The following is a 10,754-nucleotide window of genomic DNA, read 5'->3' on the forward strand; positions in this document are numbered from 1 at the left end:
TGAAGGAAGAGGGCACCGAAGTGATGCCGACAGCAATTCCAGACCCTCCGGAAATAGGGGGAGTCGAGGTGACGAGAACCAGCAAACGAAATCCATTGCGGAATGTTGATATTGTGGCAAGAAAGGCCACAAGGAGAGCGAGTGTTGGAAGAAGTGCGCCGATTCAGAGAGGACCGGATCCGAATTAGGCTCCGGACAAACCGACAAAAGAAATTAGCAGCAATCGCACTACGCTGCAAGGTCCAGTAAAAGCTGGAAAAGGGTCAGCCTTCGTGACGAGACACGAAGTGGAGTCGATGAAGATGTCCACCCTGAAATTGGACAAGGTGTGGTACGTCAACTCCAGTGCGTCAAACCACATGACGTGCCACAAGGAGTGGTTCTCATACCTTGAGAAACCGATGCAACTAGGAGTAGTCGCAACTGGAGACGACACTCCGCATTCGATCGCGAATGTCGGTGAAGTTCCCCTGAGCCATGTCGGGCAGAAAGGGAAACTCATGAACGTGTTACACGTCCCGACAATCACGAAGAATCTGGTGTCGTTCGGGCAGATCGTCGACCAGGGGATGCAAGTCCGGTTCATGCATCTCGGGTGCTTCATCGAAGAAGAAGGCTGAGTTATTGCGCAAGGGTGCAGAGACAGGAGGATGTTTATCCTCGACTCTAGTGATGGTAGCACCACAATGTTCGCTAAAGGACAAAAATTTGAGTCGGATATCGACTTATGGCACAAGCGGATAGGCCACATCAACTATCAAAGGCTTCAGGACCTGCAATCGAAATAGGTGGTGTTCGGATTGCCCAAATTTAGTGGCCAGAAGGCGCAAATTTTTGAAGCCTGCCAGCTAGGGAAGCAACACCGACTTCCTTTCCCTAACGAGCGTAACCGGAGCTGGAACAAGCTCGACTTGATACATTCCGATTGTATGGGGGCCAGCACAGAACGTTAGTCTTGGCGGGAGTCAATTTTGCGTCTCCTTCATCGACAACTATACGCGGCACACGTGGATCTACCTCATTGAGAAGAAGAGTGAAGTCTTTGACGGTTTCCGGGACCTGAAGAGTTTCGTCAAAAGGGAAACAGGAAGAAAGATCAAGTGCCTGCAGACGGATGGCGGAAAAGAGTACTTTTCCGGTCAATTCAATGGGTATCTGCAACATATGGGAATTCGGCGCGAATTCAGTTGCAGATATACGCCGGAGCAAAACGGCGTGGACGAAAGGAAAAATCAGTCGATTGTGGAAGCGGCGCGGGCAATGTTGGAAGAAAAGAGCTTGCCCAAGTTTTATTGGGCCGAGGCGGTACGAACCACGGTATACATCCAGAATCGGATCAGAGACAAAGTGTCGGCGCATGAGCAGTATTTCGAAAGGAAGCTGAATCTACGACACTTGAGAGTTTTCGGTAGCATTGCGTATGTGCATGTGCCGAAGGAGAAACAGAGAAAGTTGGATGCGAAAGCCGAGAAGTGTATCTTGGTCGGCTATTCAGACGAGCAGAAGGGTTATAAGTGTGATAACCCTTGCACCAAACAAGTGTGCGTGAGCCCTGACGTTGTGTTTGATGAGTCCACATCATGGTACTTGCCTCCGACTCCGGACCTCACCTCCAATCCGAGTTCTGACGATGAGGTCAACGAGGCCGAGATGCCTCCGGATGAACATGAAATCGGGACCCGCGAAGAGAGTCTGATTTCGTTTCGGTTAAGCGACTGAATGGACGACTATGTCGATTCGACCAGTCTAATGAAGAACCGGTGAGTAGTGGAGACTCGATCGTGCATTCCCCGCGCAGGAAGCCAAGGAGACGGCTTACACACAAGGAAAAAGGGAAGAAGAAGGTATCGTATTACGGCACGGATAGGAATGAGTTTGATCGACGTGAGTCCGACTCCGAGGGAAGTGATGACGGGTCTTCGAGAGCGAAGTTCGCGTCAGCCAAGAAAGCCTCAACTTCGGCTAATGAGCAATTACGCCGATCTACCCGCCAGAAGAACCCTGTTGTGCGGTTCGGTTACAATGCGTACATGACGCGTTGTCGTGGAGAATGTGCTTCACGATATAAAAATGAGCTTAAATGTTGTATTTAATAATATCTGAGAGACTTGAACCCACATCCTTATATATGATGTACAATGTACATACCACTAGGCTAGGCTATTTATTTGTAAAAGTGTGTAATAAATGTGCTTCATGATATAAGAATGAAGCTATATATTGTATTAAGTAAAATTGAGGGACTTGAACCCTCAACCTTGTATACCAAGCACCAAGCATACACCACTAAGCTAGGTTAGTTATTTTAGAATGCATTTTCATCATTATACTTATCCCATATCTATTTTCATACATAGCCATCATTCATCACATGCAATGCATGTGCGCCAAATGGCGATCATGCATTACATGTAACTCATGCATTGCATGCATGCCATGCTCCCATACATTACCATATGCATGGCAACACTTATATAAAGAGGGGAAAGGGAAAACAAGGGAAGGAATGAAGAGAGAGTGAAAAAAATAATACAATCAACTGAAGAAGACTAGCTCATTGGGTGGAGAACCTCTCGTTTCGAAGTTGAGGTCGTGAGTTCGAATCAAGGGTCGGTAGAGAAAGGGTTCATCTTGCTACCAAACATTGTAAAGTTGGTAAAATCTTGTATTCGTAATACATATCATATAACTTTTTTGTCTTAAATCATACTTTGTCTCTATCTTGCATCTTGAATCATACATTGCCTCTATCTTTTATCTATACTAGTCTCTCTCTCACACATATTACTTTAAACTATTATTCTTCATATCCTTTATCTTCCTAACATTTGCGCGCAAGCCTTATAAAAGTTCCTTCAACTCCCCTTAACCTTAGTCCCTGCGACTTCGCCGCACGAACCACAACTACCCCGACACATTTGGTGAACCCGACGTGAAGGCGGCGACGAGGAGAAATGGAGGAGCAAATGAGGCTTATGTGTACGATGATGGAACGAGTGATGCGGGAACAAGGGATGATGGCAAGCATCGACAAAGCCGTCGACAATATTCTCGCACGAGTAGGAATCTTCGAAGGTATAAATTTAACAAGATTTCTGAAGATTTATAATGAAGAAATGCTTAAACGCGGTGTCGACGAAGCTACAAAAATTAATAGCTTTAGTCGAGTCGCTGCGATTGGGCTACAAGAGAGGATCCAAGAGCTCCAAAGGGAGAATCAGACATGGACAACATTCGAAAGGGCATTACTCAATGAATACAACCTCAACGATATGTCAAGGATGACAAGGCGAGCTTTCATGGATTGGGTAGAGTCTAATAAACATTTAAGTGTTTTGGAAGTATTAAAAGAGTTTTCTGAAAGATTTGAGCAACTAAATGTTAGAGATAGAAATATAATAGTGCCAGATAAAGTCATATTGTTTCTACAAGCTACTAATATTAAATACAGGAAGGACTTGGGAATGCTTTTAGAAGATCAGAATAGTCCAAGTGGACTTACCGAAGACTGGGAGCAGGTGAAAAGGGCTTGCGCCCATTTTTGCAAAAGAAAGTTATGGTTTATGGAGTTGCCCGACAGAAATGATGAAGAAACGGGGAACGAGTCGGGAGAAAAGAAAGTAGAAGAATCACTCTTACACGAATTAGTGAAAGGCATGAAACACTTGTCGATCAAAGTGACGAAGCTAGAATCGGGACAAAGCTCGACTTCATCAAGGCAAGGAGGTGGAATGGTGCGAAGGTGTATGTGGTGTGATAGTATCGACCACCAGAAGAAAGATTGTCAAGAGCATAGGGATGCTCTTAATCATAATAAAATCTACTATCAAGATGGCAAGATTCACTCAACTGAGACTCGACAACCACTTCAACTCAACTTCGGGCGAGGAGGAATGAAAAGGTTAATGGAAGATGCCGAGAGAGAAACGACTCAAGCGATACAATCTGTGGCAACCTTAGGATTGCGCGTAGAAGACTCATATGGTGGATCTGGCTTTTGGCAAGATGTGATGGATTATGCAAGAAAAGGGAAGGTTCGAGTGGATGAATTAAAAAGAGCGGGAGATGAAATACGAAACTTCACTGGATGGAATGATCCAGTAGACGCGCTATCAGCATTCGCCCAAGTGAATGCACAAGATGTGCTAGTGGAAGAGAAGCGGAAGAGAGCTGAGGAAGCTGATCCGACAAAGAGACATGAGACACGAGAACAAAAGAGAAGGGAGATGGAAAAGGGTGCTATTGAGCCGAAGGAAGCTGATAAAGTAAAAGGAAAGACAGGCCCATCTTTCAAGCTTGCCTCAGACATAGAAACAACGACGGATATAAAAAAGGTACTAGAAACAAGAATATTAAATAGTAAGGTAGAATTTACTTTAAGAGAAGTGTTGGGTATAGCAAAGAAAGAATTTCATGAAGTTATCATAGATATTATTAGAAGGAAGAGACAGGTGACGGAGGAAATTACGGGAGGGTGTGCAGCAACACTCCAAGATTTGTATGGTGGCACCATCAATGCTGCAAGTGTAAAAAACCAGAATGATGTTGGCGTCCATGAAGGGGATAGGAGTCACTATACAAGGGACCATTGGGCTCGAGCAACAACGGAGGCACCTGCAAAAATTGGGGAGCAGCAAATTCCATGTATTGCTTTGATCGATCATGGATCAGAGATTAACATGATGTCATCGGAATTTTACGCTCGAGGACGATGGCCGATTGACAAGAATCATGGGTGGAAAATAAGAGTTGCCACAGAAACTACAGAGGATCTATTCGGAGCATGTCCTAGTGTGAAGGTAACAATTGGTGATGTCTCGGTGAATCAAAATTTCTTTGTGCAGGATCGATCAACCTACCCCGTCATCCTTGGCCAGCCCTACATCACCGCAGTGAGGATGGAAACAAAGGTTATTGATGATGGTTCGGCTTTCGCGAGAATCAAGAGTCAAGATGGAAGAAAGTGTGTCCAATTCTTAACCGTGAGGCCCAACCATGAAAGAAACAAAGAATGCTTGAGGGAACATCCAATTCAAGAGATGGATGAAGAGTTTTCCCAGGATTTTTAGATAGGGCTTTTACAGGTAGGGGCTGTGATAGCCCGAGCATAAAAGAAAACCCCATAAATAATAATGTAAATAAAGATATTCCTTGTACAATCTCATCTAATGGTGCTACTTTTATACTAAAAGTAAATAATAATAAAATACAAAATGCTTTCGAGTACTTTAAGTGTTCTGGATTAATAGATGATGATGAAGAAATTCAGGATATGTTTGAAGAATTACGTTTTGAAGATACAATAACTCATTTGGAAGCAATGGAAGAAGACAACGAAATCCAAGTTCCTGTCCATTCAATCAAGATGTATGAGGTCATTGAAGAAGTTGCTCGAAAGGATCATGAAGCACATGTACTAACAAAGTACAAGACAGTGGAGAAGAAGGTTCGTCCTATTGCTGCTCCACTTCCAGGGGATAGTGAAAAGGCAATCAAAGAAGCAGCCACAGAGCCAATGATCAGAGACCCACGAAAGGTAGGACATGTGTTTACTCCGGAAACAATACAAGGGATGAAAATAGGAGGGGGTGACTTCCTATTACCCGCTGAAGAAAAGCAGTTCAGGGAGATGTTAAAAAGGCATGGAAAGGCGTTTGCATTCCAACCGGAGGAAATAGGGTGTGTGGATCCAGAAATTGTGGAGCCCATGGTTATATTCACTATCCCTCATATTCCATGGAACTTTAAGCCAATACCCATGCCTAGGGCTAGAATCCCTCAACTATTAGAACTTTTGAAAGAAAAGATAAGGATGGGTATCTTGGAACCATCGAACGCTCCTTACTCGAGTCGATGGTTCACTGTGTTAAAGAAAGATGGGCGACTCCGATTTATCCAAGATATGCAACCCGTGAATAAGGTAACAATCCGAAACTCGGGAGTAGGGCCAATTGTGGATGAGTTTGCTGAGATGTTTGCAGGAAGAGCTATATATTCAATGGGAGACCTTTATTCCGGGTATGATCAATTTCAACTTGCTATCAAAAGTCAAGATATAACTTCTATCAAGACACCTATAGGGTTAGTACGGATGTGCACCTTGCCGCAAGGAGCGACCAACTCAGTGGCGCATATGATGAATGGAATGAACAAGGTACTTTGTGATTTTATTCCTCATATTACAATGCCTTTTTTGGATGATGTTCCAATTAAGGGATGCAAGGAGGAAGAGAAGAACGAGATTCCGACAGATAGTCGGAAGCCTTATATACTTGACCATCACCCAACTAGATCTCAGCTACCCGATCAGGGTGATTAGTCAGTTCATGGCGCGACCGACCGAGGAGCACCTTCAGTGCGCACAACGCGTACTCCGGTACGTCAATGGCACTAAGGACCGGGGGCTACTATATAGGACCGATACTGCCGCGCAGTTGGTCGGTTACACCGATGCTGATTGGGCCGAAAATGCCGGCGATCGCCATCCGTTTCACGTTCTCTCTTGGGAGTGCCGCGATCGCGTGGAGGAGCAAGAAGCAGCCAACAGTTGCGTTGTCGAGCACAAATGCCTACGGTCCAATGGCTGGAAGGAGTACTTCTCCGACCAGTTCACAAGTTACCTACAGAAGGAGGGAATTCGGCGCGAATTCTCGTGTAGATATACGCCGAAGCAGAACGGCGTAGCCGAGAGGAAGAATCGGACGATTGAAGAAGCGGCCAGGGCTATGCTTGAAGAGAAGTATATGCCGAAATTCTATTGGGCTGAAGCCGTGAAGACGGTTGTCTACTTGCAAAATCGGACTTCTGCTAATGGAGTGTCGCCACATGAGTTGTATTTCAGGAAGAAGCCAAACTTGGCACACTTGAGGATCTTTGGTAGCATTGCATATGTGCATGTGAGAAAGGAAAAGAGGAGGAAGCTAGATGCCAAAGCCGAAAAGTGTATCTTAGTCAGCTATTCAGATTAACAGAAGAGGTATAAATGTTATAACCCCCGAACAAAGGAAGTACGCGTAAGTCGAGATGTCGTGTTCGACAAAGCCGCTTTGTGGTACTTGCCTTCACCTCCAGTACCTCAAGAATCCATTCCGATGTCTGAAGAAGAGATCACCGAGGTTGACATGCCTCCACATGATGAGGACGTCGAAGCTCTAAGAGAGAGTTCGATCTCATTTCGACTAAGTGGGCCGAATGAGTGGTTGGGCTGGGATAGAGAACCAGATGATGAGACGGCGAGTATTGGAGACTCGGCTGTGCATTCCCCACGCAGGAAGCCGAGGACACGGCTTACGCGCAAGGAAAAACACAAGAAGAAAATGCTGGAATACAACTTCGGCAGCGCCGAGTCAAATCGGAGTGAGTCTGACTACGGGCAAACTAAAAAGGAACCTCCCCGGAAGAGGTCGATAGTAGCCGAAAAGGTCGTGAACTCGGGTAATCACGAATTACGCCAATCTACCCACCTCAAGAACCCTGTAAAGAGATACGGGTATACTGAATACATGGCGCACCACTACGCGTACATGACGCGAGTGGCGGAAGTGTGTGAGCCGGAGAGCTACGCAGAAGTGGTGAAAGACGCGAACTGGCGTGCCGCAATGGAGGAAGAGATGCACGCATTATTGGAGAATGAAACCTGGGACCTAGTTGACACATTGAAGGGTGTGAAGCCAATTGGATGTAGGTGGGTATACAAGGTCAAGTACAACACTAACGGCTCGGTCAATCGATACAAGGTGAGGTTGGTAGTGTAGCCGAACAGCTAGTCAGCTAAAAGGATGTCGATTGGGCCGGAAACGCCCACGATCGTCGATCCACATCTGGATATGCATTCTCATTAGGAAGTGCGTCTATCGCATGGAGCAGCAAAAAACAGTCGACAATAGCACTGTCGAGCACGGAGGCTGAATATCAAGGGGCGACTGTCGCTACGTGTGAAGTCATTTGGCTGAAACGGTTATTACGGGATCTATAGGTAGAGGTGTCTGATCCGACGACGATCTTTTGTGACAACCTCAGCAATATCCACCTTGCAAAGAACCCTGTTTTCGACGCCCAGACCAAGCACATTGAGGTGCATTACCATTTTGTCCGCGAGTGGGTCCTTTCAGGTGAAGTCAAACTAGTGCATGTTCCAACGGATCGGCAAGTTGCCAACATCTTCACCAAGCCTCTTGGTCTCGACAAGTTACGGAAATTCTCGGGTGCGCTTGGGTTGCGTCACCTCGACACGCCGAACTTGAGGGGGAGAAACTAAGAATAGGGAGAACAAGGACAAGAGCGTGAAAGGAGCGGAGGTAAGCATCACGACGGAAGTGACGGAGATACGGAGTCAGATGGACAATTTGACTTCGAACCAGTTGAAGAAGCCAAAGACGGAAGCAAGGCCCATAAGCATGAGAAGAAGCCGAGGACAGCCGAAATAAGGGGAGATAAGGCCAAGACTAAGACGTGGTCGGATGTTGTCAAGGGTCTGAAGATTGAGGACGAATTCGAGACAACCAATTCGGATGAGAGCGGAATTGAATCGGAAGCATTTGATTCAATCAGAATGTTCGATTCGGATACACCGAATCAACTGCAGGCCATGCAGAGGAAAGGACAGCGAAGGACGTGCCGATACCACGACAGCAAGGGAGCTGAGAAGGGCCAAACAAGTAGACAAGCCAACCGGAAGGGTCGAAGCGTGCGGAATTGAATGGGTGGAGGAGCGTGAGCGAGGCGTGAAGCCTGAAGGAACCAGAGGGTAGATCCGGAAGAACGGACGGAACCTCAAGTTGAGCTTGAGGGGGAGTGTTGAGAGACAAGCTCAACATTCAGTGAGAAGTACGCAACGTAACCTAGTAAGTAGATTGGGTGCGTGAAAAAGTACGCACAACAGGGCTGTATCGGTGCGTAAACCGAAGAGGCCGTTAGAGCGTGATTTCTCGTAAGGGAATAATTTTGGGAGTTTGTGTAGTCGGCTCATTTATGAGTGTCGAGTACTGTCAATATTTGTGTCAGCCTGATTGTCAGGGCTTGTATATAAGGTGCTCACCGAGCACAAAGTATGTACAGATTGAGTAATATTTTGAATTGAGTTTCTTTGTGTGTTCTCTCTCTCTCTCTCTCTCCCGCGTACTGTGTATATTCAAGGTCTCCATTAAACCCGCACGCTATTCTTTACACACATTTTTTCCTTTTTGTAACTTTACCAAATCCCATGTTCTGTTTTCAGCCAATGCATCTATTTCTTCTTGCATTGCATTCACCCATTTTTTCTCAGCTTTTGCTTCATCAAAGTTGTTTGGATCAGGGACTTGTACCATTTTAGACATGTATGCATAATGCATAGCCATATATATGTCATAACCAAATCTTTCAACTGTCTTTTTCTCTCTATTTGATCGTCTTAGTTTCTGAATTGCATCCTTCATTGCCCTTTCCATACTAGGAATTTTCAGGGATCCTATACCAAGCTCATCATCCAATGATGTATCTGAATCTATATCTTCTATGTTTCTAGATCCATCATCAAGTATTTTGTATTCTGGCATTTTCTGTTTTCCCTTTTTATTATCATATTCTTTGTGTCTTGCATTTTTTCCACTCCATGCATTTGATTCCGATTTACTACTTGAGCTTCTAGATGGTCTAGTACATTCCATTGATGTTGAACTTTGTTGTCCAACATTGTTTCCATCTCTGTGGTTATCTCTTACATTTTCAGATTTATCCCTGTCTTCATTTTCACAGTCTTCATCAGTTTCTACATTTTGTTTTGGGCTGTACCAACTGCTCCACTCATCAAATATTACATCCCGACTAACCACAATCCTTTTTGTCATAGGGTTATAACATCTATACCCTTTTTCCTCCTCTGAATATCCAACAAAAATACATTTTTCAACTTTTGGATCAAGCTTACTTCTCACCTCAACAGGTACATGAACATACGCAAGGCATCCAAACACTTTTAAATGTCCTAAAATCGGCTTTCTGCCATAGAAACATTCTTCAGGAGTTACTTCATGTACTCCAGATGTTATACATCTATTTAGGATATAATTTGCTATGTTTACAACTTCTGCCCAATAATAAAATGGCATATTTTTTTCTATGGCTCTTGCTACGTTCACCAGAGTTCTGTTTTTTCTCTCAGCAACTCCATTTTGTTGTGGAGTATATCTACATGTGAACTATCTTCTTATTCCTTGATTGCATAGAAAATCAGAAAACTCATTTGAGAAGTATTATCCTCCTCCATCATATCTTAAAGACTTTATTTTAGTTCCAACCTGCTTTTCTACCATGCATTTAAACTTACGAAAACAATCAAATACTTCACTTTTTTCTTTCATGAAGTAAACCCATGTTTTCCTTGAGCAATCATCAATGAAAGTTAGTAGGTGTGCTATCACCTTATTGAGGGAATGAGAGCCTTGGTCGCTAATGATTTCGAGTGGGCATCTGAACCATGTGATGACATTTTCGTATAGGAATTTGGCAGTGGTGCGTGCATCGGAGCCCACTTGGTAGCATAATCTGTGGCGGTGATTATGTATCGATTGAGGTTTGAAGTTGGGCTAATTGGGCCAATAAAATCAATACCCCATTTCTCGAATGGTTGCCAAGCCACTACTGGGTTTAATGTGTTGAAATCCTCTTTTTGTGGGTGCTTGAAATGTTGGCATTCGTCACATCAATGTACATACTCGTATGTGTCTTTGAATAGTGTCGGCCACCATAGGCCTGACCGGAGGACCTTGCGTGCG

General features: G+C 44.6%; 1 pseudogene; it reads right to left on the reverse strand.

The window, feature by feature from the left end:
• The window catches only part of LOC147860890 (uncharacterized), a 73,264-nt pseudogene extending 62,796 nt beyond the window's left edge, over positions 1 to 10,468 (reverse strand).
• Between the last annotated feature and the right edge of the window lie 286 nt (positions 10,469 to 10,754).

This window comes from Azolla caroliniana, unplaced genomic scaffold (genome assembly GCF_043228905.1).
Source record: "Azolla caroliniana isolate FFs.n. ecotype wild unplaced genomic scaffold, voAzoCaro1.0.p SCAF_8, whole genome shotgun sequence".
NCBI lineage: Eukaryota > Viridiplantae > Streptophyta > Polypodiopsida > Salviniales > Salviniaceae > Azolla > Azolla caroliniana.